The following is a 23,508-nucleotide window of genomic DNA, read 5'->3' on the forward strand; positions in this document are numbered from 1 at the left end:
AAATCGAACTCAGTGTCTAATTAGTAAGCTGGGCTAGTAGAATTTTAAAAAATTATTTGACTATATAAAATTCCACTATCAGACAATTATATTACATGATCATTTTATGTATTCTTGGATGTTTCATTATTCTTAATGCTCATGATAAATTTTAAAGTTGATGCAATTAAACCACCAAATGAAATTGATTACAGATTTTTCTTCTTGATTGTTGGTTTAGCAGAGCTCAGAGCCTGAAATATCTATCAGGAAAGTAATGGGAATAACAAAAAATGTTTGTTGAGGACTTGCTAATTACAGTGCAGGCAAATGTAAGTAATCACTTGTAGCTGTGATTAGAAACAAAATCTCTGCCCTCAACTGCCATTCAGAATGATTCTTCATCCAAAATAAGGAGACCTCACTATGGTTAATATTAACATTTGGCAAATCATCGCTAGGGAAGGTACACTGCTTGGTAGTTATGTTACTACACAAGTATTCCAGAGATAAAAGCAGAAAATACTAAAACGCACAGCTGTTCTAACAGAATCTCTACAAATGGCTAAACAGATTTAACATTACCTTTTGCCAGATCTAGAAAAAAAAAATAAGGATGCAATGGGACTTTTGCAAATTTGTAGGCACAGATGTGCTGGTGGGGTGGTGATGTTGTTGTAATCTGACGGGTGTGGGAGGGAAGTAAAAAGGAAGGATTTGGGAGAAGGTCAAAGGCAAGAGAGATTATGATGTCAAGAGGGATGATGTCTCAAGCAGAAGGAGATATGAACAGTTGGATAAGAGATGTAAGGTCTGTCCAGATGAAGTGTAAATGTGAAAAGGAGTTTTCTGAAAGTTCATCCATGAGATATGGGCAGTGCTGGCCAGGCCAGAACTTACTGTCTATCCCTAATTGCCCTGGAGAAGATGGTGAAGCTGCCTTCTTGAGCAGTTGAAATCCTTGGGTGTAGAGGCACCCAAAGAGCTGTAAGAAAAGGATTTACAGGATTTTGATCCAGCGACAGTAAATGAGTCAGAAAGTTGTGTGCCTTGGAGGGAAACTTTCAGATGATGGCACTCCCATGGATCTGGTCCCTCTCATTCTAGGTGGTAGAGGTCGCAGATTTGGAAGGTGCTGCTGAAGGAGCCTTGCTGAGAACAGCAATGCATCTTGACAATGGCATTTATGATGGCATCAATGGTAAGTGCAATGAGTGTTGAAGGTGATGAATGGGATATCAATCAAGCTGACTGCTTTGCTCTGAATGTTGTCAAGCTTCTTAAATATGATTGGATCTGTACCCATCCAGTGGGGAGCATTCCATTTTATTCTTGCCTTGTACCTTGTGGACAATCATTAGGAAGAAAGGAAGTGAGTTCCTCAATGTAGAATCACTAATCTCTGACCTGTTCTTGTAACCAAATTATTTATTATTGAGTTCTGTTCAGTTTCAGGTCAATGGTAACCTCTGGGATGTTGAGAGTGATGACAATACCACTGAATGCCAAAGAGTGATAGCGCCCTCAAAGATCAGCAAAATGGCCTGTGTTTGGAGCTGCAGAAAATGGGTGAGATACTAAACGAGCATTTTGCATCAGTATTTACTATGGAAAAGGATATGGAAGGTATAGAATGTAGGGAATTAGATGGTGACATCTTGAAAAATGTCCATTTACAGAGGAGGAAGTGCTGGATGTCTTGAAATGCATAAAGGTGGATTAATCCCCAGGTATACCCCAGAACTCTGGGAGGCTAGGGAAGTGATTGCTGGGCCTCTTACTGAAAAGATTGTATTTTCGATAGTCCCAGGTGAGGTGCCGGAAGACTGCTAATGTGGTGCCACTGTTTAAGAAAGGGTATAAGGACAAGCCAGGGAACTATAGACCAGTGAGCCTGATGTCGGTGGTGGGCAAGTTGTTGGAGGGAATCCTGAGGGACAGGATGTTCATGTATTTGGAAAGGCAAGGACTGATTAGGGATAGTGAACATGGCTTTGTGCGTGGGAAATCATTTTTCACAAACTTGATTGAGTTTTTTGAAGAAGCAACAAAGAGGATTAATGAGGGCAGAGTGGTAGATGTGATCTATATGGACTTCAGTAAGGTATTCGACAAGGTTCCCCCCATGGGAGACTGGTTAGCAAGGTTATGTCTCACAGAATACAGGGAGAACTAGCCATTTGGATACAGAACTGGCTCAAAGGTAGAAGACAGAGAGTGGTGGTGGAGGGTTGCTTTTCAGACTGGAGGCCTGTGACCAGTGGAGTGTCATAAGGATTAGTGATGGGTCCACTTATTTTCGTCATTTATATAAATGATTTGGATGTGAGCATAAGAGGTATAGTTAGTCAGTTTGCTGATGACACCAAAATTGGAGTTGTAGTGGACAGCGAAGAAGGTTACCTCAGATTACAAACGGATCTTGATCAGATGGGTTAATGGGCTGAGAAGTGGCAGATGGAGTTTAATTCAGGTAAATGCGAGGTGCTGCATTTTGGGAAAGCAAATCTTAGCAGGACTTATACACTTAATGGTAAGGTCTTAGGGAGTGTTGCTGAACAGAACGAGTGCAGGTTCATAGCTCCTTGAAAGTGGAGTCGCAGGTAGATAGGATAGTGAAGAAGGAGTTTGGTATGCTTTCCGTTATTGGTCAGAGTATTGAGTACAGGAATGGGGAGGTCATGTTGAGGCTGTACAGGACATTGGTTAGGCCACTGTTGGAATATTGTGTTCAATTCTGGTCTCCTTCCTATCAGAATGATGTTGTGAAACTTGAAAGGGTTCAGAAAAGATCTACAAGAATGTTTCCAGGGTTGGAGGATTTGACCTATCGGGAGAGGCTGAACAGGCTGGGGCTGTTTTCCCTGGAGTGTTGGAGGCTGAGGGGTGACCTTATAGAGGTTTACAAAATCATGAGGGGCATGGATAGAATATATATACAAAGCCTTTTCCCTTGGGTGGGGGAATCCAGAACTAGAGAGCATAGGTTTAGGGTGAGAGGAGAAAGATATAAAAGAGACCTGAGGGGCAATTTTTTCACGCAGAGGGTGGTACTTGTATGGAATGAGCTGCCAGAGGAAATGGTGGGGGCTGGTACAACTGAAACATTTAAGAGGTATTTGGATGGGTATATTTGGAAGGGTTTGGAGGAATATGGGCCAGGTGCTGGCAGGTGGGACTAGATTAGGTTGGGATATCTGGTCGGCATGGATGGGTTGAACTGAAGTGTCTGTTTCCGTGTTGTATATTTCTATGACTCTATGAGATTTTGTCGTGTTGGAGGTGGCCACTCATCAGCCCAAACCTGAACATTGCCCTGATCTTGGTGCATACAGACACAGACTGCTTCAGCATCTGAGCAACCATTACCAAAAGTCACTGTTTACCCCAAAAGATGGAGACAGAAGTTTTTACCTCCAATTGTTGAACTGAGTGTTGAATCTGGGAAGCTATAAAATGCGTGACTATGAAATTAATATTCTCTCTTGCAGATGAAGATACTAAATTTAGACTCAGTATTTGAACATCCTAATCTTGATTGTGTGGGCATATATTCTCTCAAATTGACCATGCAGAAGCTAATGCTTTTCTTTAAAGTGACACATTTTGGAGTTGAAATAGTACAGATAAAAAACAAATGATTTCCTGGACTGGGCTGTTGGGCTAAAATGACAGGAAACAAATGTAACTTGATTCTCTGGAGGCAAGATAAAAAGCTTTCAACTTCTTTTAAGAAGGGGAAGCTACAAATGTAGCATGTGTGAATTTCTGCAATTAAATTAGAAATTCAAGAGGCCACAGAATGAAATACAAGATACCAAGAGTTGATCAGAAACTGTTTTAATTTGGTTAGTCTTGCTTAGGAGTAATGACTTAGTATTCGATAGACTGAAACAATGACTGATTTACGACATACCAGGGAACTATGTACCGCTTTACAGAGTTATGTCTGACTCTGCTGAAGCCATGCTTGTCCTCATCACAAATGTTCATTGAAGGTGTCATTCAGACTGTCCAAGTCATTAACCCTTTCAAACCCTAATACGACAGAAATCCTGCTAAAGCATGGATCAATGTGTGAAACAAATGTAACTCTGTTGTGGAGGGTTGAATCGACAAATTCTTTCAAAGGAGAAATCAACAGCTTTTGCTCAGAATTGGGAAGCAGATGACACATTGAGGGATTTCAACATCAACTGATAACAGATAGTTAAAATTTTTTCTAAAGGGTGGCACAGTGGCTCAGTGGTTAGCGCTGCTTCCTCACAATGCCAGGGACCCGGATGCGACTGTCCGTGTGGAGTTTGCACATTCTCCCAGAGTCAGCATGGGTTTCCTCATGGTGCTCCAGTTTCTTCCCACAGTCCAAACATGTGCAGGTTAGGTGAAATCGCCATGCTAAATTGCTCATAGCCTTCCGGGATGTGTAGGTTAGGTGCATTTGTCAGGGGTAAATATAGGAAAATAGGATAGGGGAATGGGTCTAGGTGGGTTACTCTTTGGAGGGTCGGTGTGGACCTGTGCCAAAGCGCCTGTTTTGGGGATTCTATTCTACTCTTCTTTATGATAAAATGCTGAGCTTATCGAGGGTAACTCGTAAGCAGAAGCTGCCTGCAGCACACATTCACCAGAACAACCCTGAAGGGTGGATTTCATCCAGTTTAATACATAAAGCAGAAACAATGGTGAATTTCAGGGTTTGTGACCTGTGAAAGTGCTATTGTGAAAAGCTGATATGCTTATGAGTTGTAGTGCACAGAATTTTGGATTCCATCTCAGGCATCTATGTTCTCATATTGATCTCATTTCACAGTTCATCCAGGAGACAATAAAGATGTGAGGAGTTTTAGTGAGAGCCTTTTTCATGTCTGATTATCTTTGGGGAACAGCATGCTTTCAAGAAACAGAAAGAAAAATCTAATTTGCATGTCCAGTATCAGTTAACACTTGTCAAGTAGTCCTCTGTGGAAATAATCATTGCTCAGACATACTGTATGTGCATGTATTTCAGAGATGATTACACCTCTGGGGCATGTTGCATGGGAAACAGATAAAAACTGCTTTCTTTAATGTTCTCACCAGGCCTGGATTTTTAATTCTGCAGCTTGAACTGAAAAGCTTCTAACCATAACTACCTTGAGAATGCAGGATTATGAACTGGATACCATTTTATCTTCCTGATTAAAAGTTATTGAGGCAAAAGAGAAGAACAGAAGATACAACTATATACACTTTAGGAGCGTATGCTCTGTTGTGGCTTCCTGCAAAATTGTAGAATATGGAAATATAATTGAAGACGTATCAAACACAAATTGTCAAGATATACAATTGAATGGCACAGCAAATTAGATTTAGATCTAGACTTTATTGTTACATGCACTAAAACAACTGCACAGAGACTGGTATCCTGTCACCAAGCCACCCTTTATTAACTTAGTTAAAAATCACGCAACACCAGGTTATAGTCCAACAGGGGTTTACTTGGAAGCACACTAGCTTTCGGAGCGTAGCTCCTTCATCAGGTGGTAGTGTGCGAGCTTCTTAGAGATCCTCTCCACTTTAAGCCAGCGGTTAGTGGTGTCAATAGTAGCCATGATTTGGAGATGCCGGTGTTGGACTGGGGTGTACAAAGTTAAAAATCACACAACACCAGGTTATAGTCCAACAGGTTTAATTGGAAGCACACTAGCTTTCAGAGCGTCACTACGACCTGATGAAGGAGCTAGTGCTTCCAATTAAACCTGTTGGACTATAACCTGGTGTTGTGTGATTTTTAACTTTGTACACCCCAGTTCAACACCGGCATCTCCAAATCATCTTTATTGACTTGTGCACAGTACACTGGCTATAACCAGCCAGTTCGGAGCAGTCCCGTGAACTGAGGAGATTCTAAATTCCCTGGTTATATTTATATTTTTTTCCAGGGTCAGTCCCCTGAACTGAGGAGATTCTAAATCTCCTGGCTTTTTTTTTTCCCGAGGAGAATCTAAATCTCTAGGTTATATATATTTTGTAATAACATCACACTACCGCCATACAGTGGTAGTGCTTATTTATTCCCCAGCACTCATGTTGTGTGTGCATGCAGGTGTTGGACACAGTGAAAAAAAACAAGAGCAGAAATCTTTATTCATATTCCACCACCAGGAAGAAAGGAAACACCTTGGTGGCCAGTGAAAAGCAGTGCCCTTCTCAACAAAGGGCAATGCCTAAGTGATGAAAAAGGTGAAGAGGAGGGTAGGGATCAAAACAAAATAAAATCAGAGGGGGAAATAAAAAAAATCATGCCCCACAATACCCATCTCTCCCTGAAAACCTTGAGGGTATTAATAGATACCATGTGCTCCTTCTCCAAGGACACCCGGGCCCCAACGTAACCCCAGAACATGGGCAGGCAATTAGCCATAACAACCCCCTTCATGGCCCCCTCCATGGCCCACTGCCTGGACCTGTTTTTTTTCCAGCTCTCAGAGTGAACAGAACCTCTGACATTCCTTTTTTTTAAACTTCTTTTATTCCCACACTACCGCCTAACAGCGGTAGTGCTTATTTTCCCCCAGCATCCATGTCGCATGTGTGCAGGTATTGGACACAGGGAAAAATAACAAGTATGTAAATCTTTATTTATACTCCACTACTAGGAAGAAAGGAAACAGCCAAGTGGACAGTGACAAGCAATGTCCATCTCAGAGGGCAAGTTGCGTGAGCAAACAGTGAAGGGGAGGGCAGGGATTAAATCAAAATAGAGTTGGAGGGGGAAATAATACACTCCGCTCCCCGCGGTGCTCATTTCTCCCTGAAAATCTCGAGGGTGTTGGTGGACACCACGTGCTCCTTCTCCAGGGACACCACTGCCTGGTCCTGTTATTTTTTTTTTTCTTTTAAGACACAAGGTGCACGAATCTTTATTCAATTTCCACCACCAGGAAGATAGGAAAACACCCGGGTGGCCAGTGACAAACACTGCCCTTCTCATCAAAGGGCAGTGCTGTGTGATCAAAAACAGTGAAGGGGAGGGTAGGGACTAAATCAAAATAGAATTGGAGGGAGAAATGATGCACTCCACTCCCTGCGGCACCCACCTCTCCCTGAACAACTCCAGTGTGTTGGTGGACACCACGTGCTCCTTCTCCAGGGACACCACTGCCTGGACCTGTTATATTGGTCAATCAGGACTTCCTGAATGGCCAAAATTAACAGATGCAAATCTCATAGTCAACAAGATCCACCTGGTTCAAATTACTGCACGTACTCAAGTGCACAAGTAGATGAGTACAATGGAAAATTTTTAATGTTGCCACACACGGTGTATACGCATCTTAGATACAGGTACCTCGGTTCAAAAACTTAAGAATAAGGTAGAAAGAAATAATGAACAAAGTTGAAAGTTAAGCATTATAATCGCTCTTAGTATAGTGTAAAAAGAAGAATTAAAGTTAAAAATTGCAGTCCTTCTTAGCATAAAGTCAAAAAAAAGGAAATAAAGTTAAAAGTTCAAACACTGCAGTCTTTCTTCAGTATTTAGCCATTAGATCTTTTCAATCTGCTAACTTTTTTGAAGCCCATCCAGACTGATCAGATGGAAGTTTCTTTTTCTGCCTGCTGTTAGGTTGACAAGCAGGAGGCTGGAAGAACACAGCAAGTTAGGCAGCATCAGGAGGTGGAGTAATCTACATTTTGGGTATGACCTTTCTTCAGGACTGGAGATGGGTGTGGGGGGAGCTGCAGATAAAGGGGGAGATGGGGACAGGGACCGGGTGGTGAGGTAGGGATGGATGAACTCAGGTAGAGGGTATGACCTGGTTGGCCGATGGGAGGAATGAAAGCTGAAGGTTTTATTTAAGAAAGGTGACATCCCAGCTTGAATGTATTGTCTGAGCTGAGATGTCACGTTTTTTTTTTATAAAACCTTAACTCATCTCGTGACTTGAAAGAAGTTCTGGGATTTACATATTAATGAATTGTATCCTGCAACCCAATGTAAAAGATAAAAGACTTAACAGCAATCTAGGTTTGTTCAATATATCGCATCAGTTGTATGATACTATGATCTTTTGCTATAAATTCTGTGTCCTATGATCCTGCTCCACCAGTTACCTGACAAAGGAGCAGTGCTCTGAAAGCTTGTACTTCCAAATAAACTGATTGGACTATAACCTGGTGTGTGATTTTTAACTTTATCCTAAAAAGATATGAAATCATTTTGCCTCAATGCCCAATTTGTCCTGGATCTCTGTGTATGTGAAATTGCTGACGTCTCACTGCAGTGGTGCAAGTGAATCTGTGTGGTATTGTTTATGGCCCAGATGACAATTGCAGACTTTCCCCAAATCCCAGTAACAAGATCTGCATGATCAGAATAGATGAGCAGAGTTTGTAAACATACATCATTGCCCTAGAAAATCAAAACATTTCAATACTCCGAAAAGGCTCAGGAAGGAACAGCATTTTTATTTTCTCTTTTTGATTGGCCTCATAGAGGTTTGCAATGTTAATAGTAGGTCCACTTTCAGGTTGGCACACTATAGAGGGTCCACTGGGCAGAATTTCCTGGGTTAATCCCCTTGTCAAGTGGAGCAGAGCTAGATTTGAACTACACTGGCTGGGATACTAGTGAACTAGTTACCGTATCTTCTCCCATCAGCCAGCAACCTTATTCTCTCCATTCTTTGCATCCAGGAATTTGAGTTCATTCATTTATTCATTTCACATCCTAGTCTGTTCATCTAATAGCTAAAAATCACACAACATCAGGTTAAAGTCCAAAAGGTTTATTTGGAAGTATGAACTTTCAGAGCACTGCTCCTTCATCAGGTAGTTATGGAGTACCCTGATGAAAGAGCAGTGCTCCGAAAGCTAGTGCTTCTAAACAAACCTGTTGGACTATAACCTGGTGTTGTGTGATTTTTAACTTTGTACACCCCAGTCCAACACCGGCATTTCCAAATCACATCTAATACCTCAATGTAAGTTCAATTACAATCCTGTCTGCAGGGTTCTTTGGCACTTATGCAAACTTTAGGATTGCATCTACCCCATTGATAGTGTCAATTGTTGGCATCTGTTCATCCTTAATTAAGGTTTATTTTCTCAAAATACAATGAAGTTTTTTTTTGTAACACAAATCCATTAACCCCCATCTTTTATCTGAATGCTTTCCATCAGAAAATAAAATAATTGAGCACAATGTGAATTGGATGTGTATGATATGAGGGAGCAAAAAACGCCATTGAGTTAACATGCCATGTATGTGCACAGGTCTTGAAAACATCATCATCTTGAAGAACAAGCCCTGTTAAATAAAAGATTGCCCGCCCTTATACTCCTTAACTCAGCACTGCCATGCCAGAAATCTTACAGCCATTCCCAAAAAAATGTACAAGCATTCCTAACATCCCTTCCCTTCATCACTTACTAATCAACAAATACCATTGTAGGGAACTGTATGAAGTCTGATTAATGAAGGATTTTTTCCAATTACAACTGTCTGATTCCAACAATTGATAAAAATAAAATTCGCTTTTCTATTTCATAGCTAATTTATGAACCAAACTGGAAATTCCTTCTCATTTAATGATTAGAATGCCGCAGGGATTATTAAGAGAAACAGGCTGAAACTTTCTTGTCAATTTTCATTGTAAAGATACATCCTTGGCTAAAGGAACCTTAAATGATGGAAAAGAAAGAGGAAATTTTATGTAAGTAATTTAAGATATTCATTAATCAATGTGGTTGAAAAGGAATATGGTAGATATGGCCTACATTTAACAACAAGAAAATATACACTGTGGTAATGGCAGAAAGAAAGCACATTCCACTCTGCAGCACCACAGAAAATGGAAGCAAGTTGGAAATTGTCAATGAGTTTAACTATCTAGGAAACAGTAACATTCAATGTTAAAAAGAATCAGAAAAAGGATTAGGACGCAAGGGTTTCTTTATTTTAACATTCAGCAACATTCGAAAATTCAGTCTGAGTCTTGAAATGAGAATGTATGGACTAAAATGTGGTCAGGAATTAATCATGGATGTGTAGTTTAGAGCATTGGGAAAGGAGGAGGAAAAGAAAATTAACAGCTTCAAGATGTCCAGCTTAACGTCGTGGTAGCTGGGTGGAGAAAGAAACCAACAAAGAATCATTGACTGAGTCTGAGCTCAGTCAGCAAGGCTCATGCTGTTCCACCTTCACCATTGTCTTTCACAGCTTCTCTCGCTCGCTCTCACACATCACTACCCATGGTGGGAATAATTCTGCATGCTCTCTGTGCTGTCTACACTCGCATTTGGGCACCACATTACCTCTACTAAAACTAACAGCTGTCCCATGCACTCTCATCACCCTTAATACCTGGCTCTCTCTCACTCCAGGAGGAATATAGTCCACACCAAGGCAGAACAAGTCTAGACAGGTGTTGGGTTCCCTGATGTTTAGTCCCTCACCCCTTTTGCACAGAGAATCCTGATCCTGACCACCAAAGTTGGTGATTGACCGTATCCAAGCTCCTGGACTGGCATTGGAGGTTGCTTACTGTGTCAGGGGCCTCCTGACCAAAGGCCATCTCCCTTGACATGACTGAAGCCTCCGGACAACCAATGACTGGCATTGTGGTTTTGTGTCTGCACTAAACAGCAAGGAAGCAGAGTAGTACTGAGAGGCTGGTATATTTGACTGAGGGTCAAGGCATAAAATGGTAAGACAGAGATGCTGTGAGCATCCAGGTAGGCTCAGAGTGAGAGGGTGAGTGCTATGACATGAAGTAAATAGCCCAGAGATACAGCCTGGTCCAGTCCATGTGTTGAAAATGTGTTGCTGGAAAAGCACAGCAGGTCAGGCAGCATCCAACGAACAGGAGAATTTATGTTTCGGGCATAAGCCTGAAGAAGGGCTTATGCCTGAAACGTCGATTCTCCTGTTCCTCGAATGCTGCCTGACCCGCTGCGCTTTTCCAGCAACACATTTTTCAGCTCTGATCTCCAGCATCTGCAGTCCTCACTTTCTCCTCCAGTCCATGTGTTGCTTGTGTGCCCACAGGAACCAGGTTTCCTTGCTACAACATTACAATGGTAGTTGGCATTTTGCACTGAGATGTGGCATTAGAATGTAAGCCAATTGAAAATGTGCCACAAGGGATCTTGTACGCTAAAATATGTTTCTCGTAGACTCCCTGAAGTGTGGAAGCAAACCATTTGGCCCATCGAGTCCACAACAACCCTTCAAAGAGCATCCTAACCAGATCCACACCCATATCCCTGTAAACCCACATTTCCCATGGCTAACCCACCTAGCCTGCACATGCCTGGACATTATGGGCAATTTAACATTGTCAATCCACCTAACCTCATGTCTTTGGGCTGTGGGAGGAAACTGGAGCACCCTAAGGAAACCCACGCAGACATGGGGAGAATGCTTCCCAACTATAGAGATTCTCTGAAATGAGGATCCAGTACCCACAGTGGATCAGTCCCTGGTAGCTGATGATAGAAATGATGACATTTTGCCTGGGGATAACTTCATACATGACATCTTCCCCATTTCAAATTGAGGTTATCACCTCTTCAAGCCGCACTAACTACCTCCCCAGCAACCAACCACCACAAAATCACCTCCTGTGTGTTGTCGAAGTCCACATAGTGTGTCTGTCTTAAACAAGATGGCTGATAATTGGAACATTAACAAATTCAAAAGGAGCACTTGTTAGATTGAGTGAGCTCTTCGCTGGCCTCCCACTGCTGGCCATGTGAGTTGCTGGCAGCATGCCTAAGTCACCACAGATTCAAAATTGTCATGATGCCTGTGGTCCCCATAATTCCTTGCATCCTGTCCCATCCAAACCCACAAACAAGGGCCTGGGACAATTACATTTGGAGTGAAATCCAAATATGTCCTCTCCTGCCACCAATTTCCAACACCAATAGTGGAACTTGAATGACATTCGCTGGAACCAAACTAAGACAATGAAAGACTTGAAGAATAATGGTCTACCAGAGTTTGTGGCATGCAGAATTTTCCTTGTATCAAATGTCAGTTTGGTGGTAGCGTGATTCTGATCTAAACTGATGCACAATGCAGAATCATTGGGGTTCTCCTGCATTCTGAAATTTCTAATCTAACATGCAGAGTCTTTGTGTCAATTACGCAATCCTCTTTCAACAGTTGCATTGCTCTTTCTTGTCACCAGTTTGCCATTTAACCATGTGCCTTTTTCTCCTTTTGACACTTGGAAGGTTTACGATAATGAACCTGTTCGGGGTGTTGTTTAAGCATCCTTTAGTCATCTACTGCAAACAGCAAATCTAAAGGCTAAGCTCTTCTTGCTCTTCCTAAATTGACAGCTTAAATGAACCAAAACATTGCTGCAGCTGTGAGGAATTCATGCTGAAAATCCATTTCAGGCAGTAAGAAAGTTTACTCAGCCAGGCTTAAACATGAAAATCAACCAAAAAAAAAGCCACTTCACAGTATTTTAAAAATTCAGACCAAGACACTGGAGATCAAAGGCAACAATGAATCTCATCACATTGAACTGACAAACTTACAAAGCAAAGGACACTAAAATGGGTTGAAAAGAAATCTGGAGCTGTGGTCTGGGTCAGCAGTATCTGACACTAACTAGATAACCATCCAACCTAAAGGTTAGGCAGCAGTAATAGCTTAATCAGTTACATGTGCAAACTTGTAACAGAACGACACCGACAGCATTGGTGAAACACAAACTGGTGACAGTGGAAGGAGTCAAAATGTCAAAAAGTAATTCAATTCATATGTTGGAAATTCTCTTTACCCTGTTACCATGCATGATGTGATGAATGTTTGAAACAAAGCAAATGGCAAATATACTGAATTTACTTGATCTCCAGTTTTGGTGTTATTAAAGAGTATTACAATAAACAAGCAGTGTCTTTCGATGAGTTAATTTGCCTTTTCTGATCTCTAACTTTCTTGTTATATTTGACGACATGGAAATAAATGAGTAACAGTGCAGGAAGAAACATCCGTGCGTTATGTGTGGGAAACGCATCAACAAATTGTCAAGAAAGTATTTACATTGTTGCAACCTTTGGTGCAGTTGGGGTTAATTTTTCCAATATTGCTGAAGTTCAAATTCAAGTTCATTGAATTATGAGAATTTACTTAAGCAAAGATAATCAATTTGTACTGTAGCCTCACTTGGGACAGTAAAAGTAAGGGAGACAACTTCCTTCCTATTTCAAAACAAATAGACATGATGCTGATGAAACTGAGAACAATGTGCCAGATTTTCTGAGGAGTAAACTTTCACACACAGATTGACGGTCCACCCCTTTTTTACATTAAGAAAGATCTCCACATTTCTGTCAGAAGAGTCCAATCAGAACTCCTCCAGAAATGCAGACTGGACTTTAATTCTGACAAGCCCTTCATCATGCAGGATCCTCAGGGAAGATCAAATCATGCCTTTTTTTCACAGCAGTTAGTTTCTGTGATTTAAATTTCCTGATTGTCCTGAGGCTAAACTTTCACACGGGTTCCCTCTACTCCATGTACAACAAATCAACAGAAGCAGTTTTGTTTTTCCTTATTTGTGGCGATTTAAATTATTTATGTTTCATTTATCACAGGTTCTTGCAGAATTTATTTTCAACTTCTGAATCTTTTTGATTCTTAATGAGCAACTGCAATCCTTCAATGTTTTGTGCTGGTTTGACTTGGTGCTGAGAAAGGGGCTTACTTCCTTCATGTTCCCATAATAAAGCTACTCCTTAGACAGCTGTAAGTAAGAACCTTGAAACTACTCTGGAATCAAGATCATTTTGTAATGTTCTATGACTCTATAACTCTAATTAATGAATGCCAGCATACATTATTGCCAAGAATAGCTTGTGGCAAGACATGTAACTCAGACATTAATTTAGCCAAGTTTAGTCAGTAAATACAACTCAATTTACTTACCTTTGTGTGCAAAATATGGGTCTTCAGCTTTTACAGATTGTATAATAACATTCATTCACAATCACAGTACATTATATATGTTTACATAGAATAATTAGGCAAAAAATGAAGTTTTATATTGTACTGTACAAAAGATGTTGCTGTGCATTTTGACGTTCAAAGACAACTCTTCTGTGGTTTAGATTGGACAGTATTAATGAAATGAGCTACATGGACAGATGAGGAATTGTGGTTACTGTTCCCTCTACACAGAGTGCATGATCTCCTCAGAGAAGGAAGGCAAGCCACTTTTGATGTACATTGACAGAATGATTCTGATTGATGTTTACAAGATGGTCTGATCCATTCTCCCAACAAAACAGTGACAACAGAAACTGGAATCTCAAGTCAGGAGATAATTAGGCTCCAATGGACAACACAGCTCAGGACAATTCTTATCAAGAAAGTGCAGTGAGAGAACAGAAAAGGCTGGCAACAAAATTAATTATGACACATTTGAAAATGGTAGGAAATGCAATAAAAGTAGCAAAAGTCAAAAATTCTCAGAAAGTTAATTGGAGAGCATCAAATCAGAATTTACTTCCACTTTCAAAACTTCACCTTGTACCTTTAGTACATTACACATTTGTACTTCACTTTTTCATCTATAATGTTGAATATAATGCATGGAACTTTGGCTTTCAATTGCTGCTGAATGACATGGATGGCCTGGCTGTGGTCTTGTATGATTTCAGTAAGACTGCTGTATTTTTATACTTGAGTCTCTTTGGAATAAAGGCCAACATTCCTTTATTAGAATGTTGTCCAACTTGCTCAACATTAGCCTTCCCTATTACCTGCTCAACTTGGATGCTAGCTGCTTTGTGATTTGTGCACTAGCACCCCCGAATCTCTCTGTGTTACAGCTTCCTGAAGTCTTTCCCCATTTAAATAATATTCATTCAATAAAAGGGGCTGATTTAATGAGGCTTTGTTGAATTAACAAACATACAGTATTAATGAATAAACATGAGAAGAATTAGTAATATAACAAAAATACACACAGATTACAAAATAAAGTGAGTCCAAAAAGAAAAAAAAACAAGTAAAATGAATTTCGTATGTAGATTAATCTCTGAATCGTGTGCAAATAACGGATAGTTGAATATTATGGCTGTTGCAGTGGAGATTGCCAACAGCATTGATGTTGGTAGTCAAACAGTCAGTTTCACAACTCTTAACTAGAAAAGTGGTTGAGATTCTCTACTTCTGATTCAGTGTACGGCAATAGTCACAGGTAGATAGGATAGTGAAGAAGGCGTTTGGTATGCTTTCCTTTATCGGTCAGAGTATTGAGTACAGGAGTTGAGAGGTCATGTTGCGACTGTACAGGACATTGGTTAGGCCACTGTTGGAATATTGCGTGCAATTCTGGTCTCCTTCCTATCGGAAAGATGTTGTGAAACTTGAAAGGGTTCAGAAAAGATTTACAAGGATGTTGCCAGGGTTGGAGAATTTGAGCTATAGGGAGAGGCTGAACAGGCTAGGGCTGTTTTCCCTGGAGTGTCGGAGGCTGAGGGGTGACCTTATAGAGGTTTACAAAATTATGAGGGACATAAATAGGATAAATAGACAAAGTCTTTTCCCTGGGGTCGGGGAGTCCAGAACTAGAGGGCATAGGTTTAGTGCGAGAGGGGAAAGATATAAAAGAGACCTAAGGGGCAACTTTTTCACGCAGAGGGTGGTATGTGTATGGAATGAGCTGCCACAGGATGTGGTGGAGGCTGGTACAATTGCAACATTTAAGAGGCATTTGGATGGGTATATGAATAGGAAGGGTTTGGAGAGATATGGGCCGGGTGCTGGCAGGTGGGACTAGATTGGGTTGGGATATCTGGTCGGCATGGACGGGTTGGACCGAAGGGTCTGTTTCCATGCTGTACATCTCTATGACTCTATGACTCTAATAGAATTCTGGTATTCAGAATAAGAGAGAGTCTGCTTTTTGTCCTGGCTCCTTTTTTCTGGCTGCAGGCTAACTGACCTCCAGCACTCAAAGTGACAGAATTCCTTTACCTGCAACACAGACATGACGAGGCCCTTCATCGTGACTTTCAAAACATACTGAAACTTCAGCATAGGCTGACGCACACAAGAAGTTTCAGTCCCACGAGAATGTTTGGAAGAGTTTGAAGTGCCTTTTAAATCCTGGCACTTCTGCTTACTTCAATAGGAAAAAAAAACACAACATGTGTCTGCAGTTGGGACATGATGCGCAGTGGGTGGCTTACTGTTCATCATCATTGCAGTCACAAGTGATCACAGTCCCAGCCCAGCTTGAAGTTTGTTGAATACCTTTGGATATTACAACCAAGCAGTCCTCCTTTAAAAAAACACATTTCGAAATAAAGGCAAGAAAAGTCCATCATACTTTGGGCTTCCGGCCAAACTGGGAAGAGTCCTTTGTCTTGGGTGCTGAAACAAGGCTAGTGATGGTTTATTAGCAGCACCTATTATCTTTCCCAACTTGGCAGTCTAAAGGCTAGAAGCACTCGTCAGTTTATACCTGAGTTATATTTAGTTCAAAAGTTCGGTGAGGAGGAGAATGGACTGGCAATCCTATATAGGTGGGTAGGCAGGAAGGGAGATGCCATGTATATGGAGGTGGGTCAAGACACCAGGTATGAAGATTTTTTTGCTTCTGACAAACTACATCCCTCCTTCTTTCTGTCCAAAATTTAGAATACATTGAAAGCTTACCTTTCGGAAGACCTCCACTGCTCCCTCAATGCATGAAAAAGTGCCACTTTTTTTTCCATTTCTCCTGTAAAGTTACAATTCCAGGTCCACAGCAAGGCATAGTTTGCATATTAAAACAGTCTGTTTTAGATGGTGTTGTACTGCACCTGATAGCTAACGTCGGTGAGTAAACAGCTAAACAAGACTTTGATTTTCAATTGCCAATTATTTACTATCATTTGAGAATTGAGTAACTATTGGTTACAAGTGTTCCCTTCCAATATCCAATAGGAATGCCATTTGTAAGCCCTGCATTTGTGGAGATTCGGCCACTTGATGAAGACCCTCCCAGTGATCCACTTGATGAAGACCCTCCCAGTGATCCACTTGATGAAGACCCTCCCAGTGATCCACTTGATGAAGGCCCTCCCTGTGATCCACTTGATGAAGACCCTCCCAGTGATCCACTTGATGAAGGCCCTCCCAGTGATCCACTACATGCTTCTTCCCACATGGAATGCAATTAAACAGCAGCTATTTAAAGCAAAATTTGTTAACACTACCTTGACACTGACAGCTACTGCCTTTGCATGCTGTTGATATTATTTTTAAAAATTGATAATGATAGCTTAAAGCAGGAATCAAAAGAGAAAGCACATATTAATCTTGCAAGTAGAAATAAAACAATTAAGATGGAATAATGATACCTTGTGAAACACTCATTATTAAAAGAAATTGCCTCAGAATTTCTCACCGATTTTTAATTATAATGACACATCCATGGCTTAAAATCCCTGAATGTTGCAAAAGGAAGAGAGCATTGAGGAATAAATAATTTAAGCTATTACTTTTGTTTCTCTCTATCTGTTGCTATGCTAACCGCAAGATAACATATTCAATTAAATTAATGGTGATGGTGATTTTCTGACATTCAAGCCAATCTTCACATTAGAGGGCAAGTTGCACTTAAATGTCAATCTCTGATTTCATTTTAACAAAGTGCCGATGCACTTCCTTGTTGGGTCTTGTTGAAAGACATTTCCTTTGACAAGTCAATAGCAAATATGTTTTTTTAGATTGATTTCTTGAAATATTTACTTGTTGTTTTAAAAATGATGATTCTTAGCAATGAAGAGTTTACTTGTTCAGAACATAGAACATAGAACAATACAGCGCCAAACAGACCCTTCGGCCCTCAATGTTGCACCGACCTGTGAACTATTCTCAGCTCGTCCCCTGTCACTATCCCCAAATCATCCATGTGCTTATCTAAGGATTGTTTAAATCTCCCTTAATGTGGCTGAGTTGACTACATTAGCAGATAGGGCATCTGTCTTAATCGTATTACCCCTCAATCTGTAGTTCTGCCCCCTCGTACATGCTAACGTCATCATCCCAGGAAAAAGACTTTCACTGTCTATCCTATCTAATCCTCTGATCATCTTGTACGTCTCTGACAAATCCCCTCTTAGCCTTCTTCTTGCCAATGAGAACAGGTTCAAGTCTCTCAGCCTTTCCTCATAAGACCTTCCCTCCAGACCAGGCAACATCCTCGTAAATCTCCTCTGCACCTTTTCCAATGCTTCCACATCCTTCCTAAAATATGGGGACCAGAACTGTAAACAATATTCCAAATGTGGCCGCAGCACCGTTTTGTATAGTTGCAGCATGATATTGCAGCTCTGTAACTTAATCCCTCTACGAATGAAACCTAACACACCGTATGCTTTCTTAACAGCACTATCCCACCTGGATGGCAACTTTCAGGGATCTATGTACATGGACTCCAAGATCCCTCTGCACATCCATACTACCAAGAATCTTTCCATCGACCCAGTACTCTACCTTCCTGTTATTCTTCCCAAAGTGCATCACTTCACATTTAGCTGCATTGAACAACTGTTTAGAAACATTGGCAGAAATATTGCACAAAAACCTAGGCTGGATTGTGCTGAACATCAGGAAATTGAAGGACTTACTATTGACTATTGACTTACTATCATCAACTGTTGTGAAAATTCATCAGTTTCATGATATCCTTTAGGGAAAAGAATCTGCCATCCTTAACTGATCAGTCACTGCATCCATAGCAATGTGGTAGACTCCAGACTGCCCTCTGTTAAGCTGTTCAGTTCAGGCACAGTAAGAGATGGGCAACAGGTTCATAGCAAAATAAGAACCTGAAGAACTGCGGATGCTGTAAATCAGAAGCAATAACAGAAATTGCTGGAAAAGCTCAGCAGGTCTGGTCAGATTTGTGGAGAGAAACCAGAGTTAATGTTTTAGGTCAAGTGACCCTTCCTCAGAAATTGCTTGCAAATCCCACAACCTATTTAGTAATGAAATAGAACATTGGAAATGCTGAGTTTCCAGCTTCATTATGATTATTCCTTTAACGTTGGGATGACTTTGGGAGGTCACAGGGAAGGGATGAAGAGCTGAGGAGAGATTGGACGGCTCTGACATGATCATTCATTGGGAAGATGAATTTCCACTCTTTTGTGCAAACAGGACATCCTTGTTAGATGCTATTTTAAAGACCTCCTTGCTTAAAGTACATCAGATAAGGTTAAAAGCTGACTCGCCATTCCACAAAGCTGTGCATTAGTTGCTGTTTGAGGTTCTTGACAAACATAGCATTCAAGAGTAATGACAAATACGACATGGTTTGAAGCTTATACCATTTTGCATAAATTTGATGCCACTTTTGCCAGAAAAAGAAAAAGGAAACGACATCCTGATTGAATAAATATTTATGGAGATCAGATTACTTTCTATTTTGGAGAAAAAATGAGTCTAATTTTGGGTGAAACTCTAGAATGTTTGGAATGAAAGGCTCTTGCCTTTTCTTTGCAAAAGGCCTTATACAAAGTAACTTTGATGGTATTGAACCACAGTTGGACAGATAAACAGATTGCAGTGATCTGAATAGCTCTTCACTATGTTTTGTGGACTTGCACATAAGACCACAACAGACCTCGTTAAGAGTCAAGTGATTTTTCTATTTTGCATGTTGGATGGTCCTGAGAAATAAGGCACCAACTGATGCTTCTTTCCAGATTCGCGATAGTGCCAATCCACCTACTTTCGCTTCCCAGTCAGCAGTCTCCAGCTATTTCTGTTAATGCCCTCAGCTTTTGTTCACATCTTACCCCTGAAGAAGTGACAGACAAAAAGATAACATTTGCTGTTAGTTGGGCTCCAGCAGCAGAGATTCCGGCCAGTGTACAATGCGCCAAATGTAGTCGTAGGGTATAATTCTAGATCATGGAACTGGTAACATGCGAATTCCTACCACTTTCACAGTCTCCCATACCATTTGGTGACACTGATGTAAAAAGTCCTTCTCTGACAAAGAGATTATTTGATTGCTTTTATTATTGATATTTTTACATTGACAAAGTTAGTTGAATGACATCAACAAAGAAGTGACAGTCTAACGCAGGAGACTAGTAAGCGTACACTCCTGGCCCTGGTGTCACTTCTGAGGTCCGTCTTAAATTTGTTTGAGTTAATTCCGGGCACGAAGATTTTAACTCTGGAATTCACTGCAGAGTGAGTGACATTTGGATCAAAGAAGAGCTATTAAACAATAACTAAAAGGAAATTAACATATATTTTGGAAAATAGCTTTTTGTGTAAAAGGTCACCTTGATGATACAGAGCATAGAAAGGAAAAAGACTACTTGAGTTGGTCAAGTGACTAAATTGTCAGGTGACAAATTTGTGTTGCTCGCTTGTAAATTAGTTTAATTCAAAATTTGAAATGTGCAATTAAAATCTTTTTTCTTCCTTCATATAATGTTTCCATGCGCTTGCACTCTTATTTATTGTTGGACGTATCTGATCATTTTTCCTTGTAAAGGAAAGTTAATTAAGCTTCATTTACTAATGAAGAACTAAGGAGTGATATATTAAAAAATCTACCACCAGGAGCATCAAATTGTAGCAGAATTCATCCATATTTCTTCTTTTTATTACAAGAAATGCAATCAAAGCAACTTAAATTATCCATCTCCTCTTCACATTGTCATTCAGAAATGTTTTATGCTCATCATACAGCATTAAAACGAAATGAGCTTTAGATCAAAAATTCAGAGAATTATGCTAGTACTTGAGTGCCACCTTGTGGTAAACTGCTGAAATCGTCCCCTCTCAGTAAAACAGGAGAAACAAATGGAAGGCCCAAAGTCGAATCTCAAATATGGCCATTAACTCACAACTATTGATTTGCTTTGTAATGAACAGCCTCCAGAACAGCTCCATGTTGAAAATACCTATAACACGCATTCAAATTTTTACAAGTGCGAGTTGATGCACTTTGCGAGCTCAAATGCAAGAGGACAGTACACTATAAATGACTGGACATTTAGGAGCATTGTTATACAAAGAGATTTTCGGTCCAAGTCCAGAGCTCCCTGAAAGTGGCAACACAATTGGATAAGATAGCAAAGAAGGCATGCGGCATACTTGCTTTCATTTGTCGGAAAATTGAGTATAAAAGTTAGCAAGTCACATTGTGACTGTATAAGACTTTAGTCGGGCCATTTTTGGAACAAATAGTCTGGTAACTGCACTTAAGGAAGGGTATGGTGGCTTTGGAGAGGGTACAGAAGAAATGTCAAGGATTGGAGTGTATTCACAAAAAGGAGACGGTGGACAAACTTAGATTGTTTCAGCTCGAAAGTCGGAGACTGAGGGGTGACCTGATAGAAATATATAAAATTATGAGAGGCATGGATCGGGTGGATAGTTGAAGTTTCTTTCCCAGGTGGAAATGGCAAATACTAGGAGGCATAGGTTTAAAGTGAGGGTGGGAAAGTTTAAAGGAGATGTGTGGGGGAAGTTTTTTTTAAACGCAGAGGGTCGTAGGTGCCTGGAACATCCCAGGGGAAGTAGTAGAAGCAGATATAGTAGCAAAGATTAACAGGCATTTAGATGGACACACTAACAGGCAAGTTATAGAGAGATGTACACTTTTGTGCAGGCAGATGTGATTAGAATAGCATCACGGTCAAGAAAGACACACTGGGCCAAAAAGCTTGTTACTGTGCTGTACTGTTCTATGTGCTATGCTTTCCCGACAAATCCAGCACAGAACGATATTTCTGACTTAAAAAGCATCAACCAACTGCATCCACAATGAAAATGCTGGAAACCACCACCTAAAGAAATTACAACCTCAGTAAAAGTGCCGACGGGTTTGTTTTGGAGAAGACTGCAGAGAGGATGTGCGAACTGACCACGGCACCCAGGGAGTCATTTAAATGGATGGAGGAAACAGAAATGCGGTTGTGTTAGGGGACAGCATAATTATGGGGAGCGATGTTCTCTGCAGCTGTGAGCAGGACTCCCAAAATCTGTGTGGCCTGCCTGGCACTAGGTTAAGGACATCTTCTCAGGACTGGAGAAGACCTTGGGGAGGGATCCATAAGTTGTTATTCACATTAAGATCATTGACTAGAAAGGCTGTTTTACTGAAAGGTTTTGAACAGTTCAGAGCTAAATTAAAAAGCAGACCCTTCAAGGTAAAATCTCTGGATTTTACCCAAGCCCAGGGCCAACATACAGTCATGGAGTTAAATATGTTGCTCAAAGTTTGATGTGGGTGGAATGGGTTTCAGTTCATGGAGTGCTGGCTCCAGTACTGGGTGGGAGGGAGCTGCTCTGGTGGGGTGAGCATCAGTTGAACTGTGCTGGTACCAGTGTCCTGGTGAATTGTACAACAAGGGCTTGTGGGGTGTGCTTTAAACTAATTAGGTGAGGGAGTGGGAGAGTTTGGGAGAGGGGAAATGTAGGTTTACAAGGCAAACAGATGTGGCAGCATTACAAGTGGATAATGAGACCCAGAATGGGACAGAAAGGGACAGAGTGTACAAGAGGGACAGCAGTAAATAGGATCAAAGAGAGACAAGAATAGTTAAAAGAAGCAAAATTAATCACTCTTTACTTGAACACATTTGGGAAAATAAAATGGCAGAAACTGAGGCTAAGGGTATTATCTTCTAATCATCATGAAGACATGGCCATAACGAGGTCAAAGTGAGATATTAAATATTTGGGGTATGTGGAAATTTTAAAAGAACAGGGCAGTACTGGAGCTTTGTTAGTATGGGATGAAATCAATATGATAGCAAGGAATTACCTTGCAGTAGCAAATTTAGATTCCATATGGGTGGAGCTAATAAATGAGAAGATGAAGAAGACACTGGTAGACATTTTCTATAGATCCTATATGTTTTCTATCAGCCCCTAACAGAATCAATATGTTAAGATAGAGAATAAAGCAAGAGGTAGTAAGGGCATGAAAATAGGGCAATAAATTAATCATGGGTGACTTGAACCCTCTTGCAGATTGGCAGAGGAAGCAACAAGAAAGAATTCATAGAGTGCATTCAGGACAGTTTTCTAAAACAATTCGTTGTTGATCCAGCTAGGCTATTTGGATCTGGTATTATGTACTGAATCAGGTTTAATTAGTTCGTTCAGAGTAAAATATCCCCTTGAAACACATACCATATCAGGGTATAAATGAGCATTCAGGGCGAAACTTGGGTCAAAAACCACTGTCCTACACTTGAAATATAGAAAATCACAAAAGAAAGAGGCCAGGGCGAGATGCAGCAGACTGAGAAAGGAGTTTTGCTGCAGAGACAGTTGAGGAGAAATGAGGAACATTTAATAAAATAGTTTATGGCTCACAACAAAGATATATCCCCATGAGAAAGAAAAGAGCGAGCAAAGGGATAAGCCAACCATGATTAGCCAGGAAAATTAAGGATAGCAACAGTTCTTAAAATAAAAACATACAATGGGCAAAAAGTAGTGCTTAGCCAGAAGATATGGAAAGTTTTAAATACTAACAAAAGATGACCAAAAAA

The 23,508-nt window shown here is 40.6% G+C and overlaps 1 protein-coding gene across 14 annotated transcripts in view; it reads right to left on the bottom strand.

The window, feature by feature from the left end:
* LOC122559093 (contactin-4-like) overlaps positions 1-23,508 on the bottom strand; it is a 2,514,776-nt gene that overhangs the window by 258,944 nt on the left and 2,232,324 nt on the right. The gene's annotated exons all lie outside the window — the stretch shown is intronic.

This window comes from Chiloscyllium plagiosum, unplaced genomic scaffold (genome assembly GCF_037043375.1).
Source record: "Chiloscyllium plagiosum isolate Xiang-an unplaced genomic scaffold, Cpla_swu_hap1 HiC_scaffold_14, whole genome shotgun sequence".
Classification (NCBI taxonomy): domain Eukaryota; kingdom Metazoa; phylum Chordata; class Chondrichthyes; order Orectolobiformes; family Hemiscylliidae; genus Chiloscyllium; species Chiloscyllium plagiosum.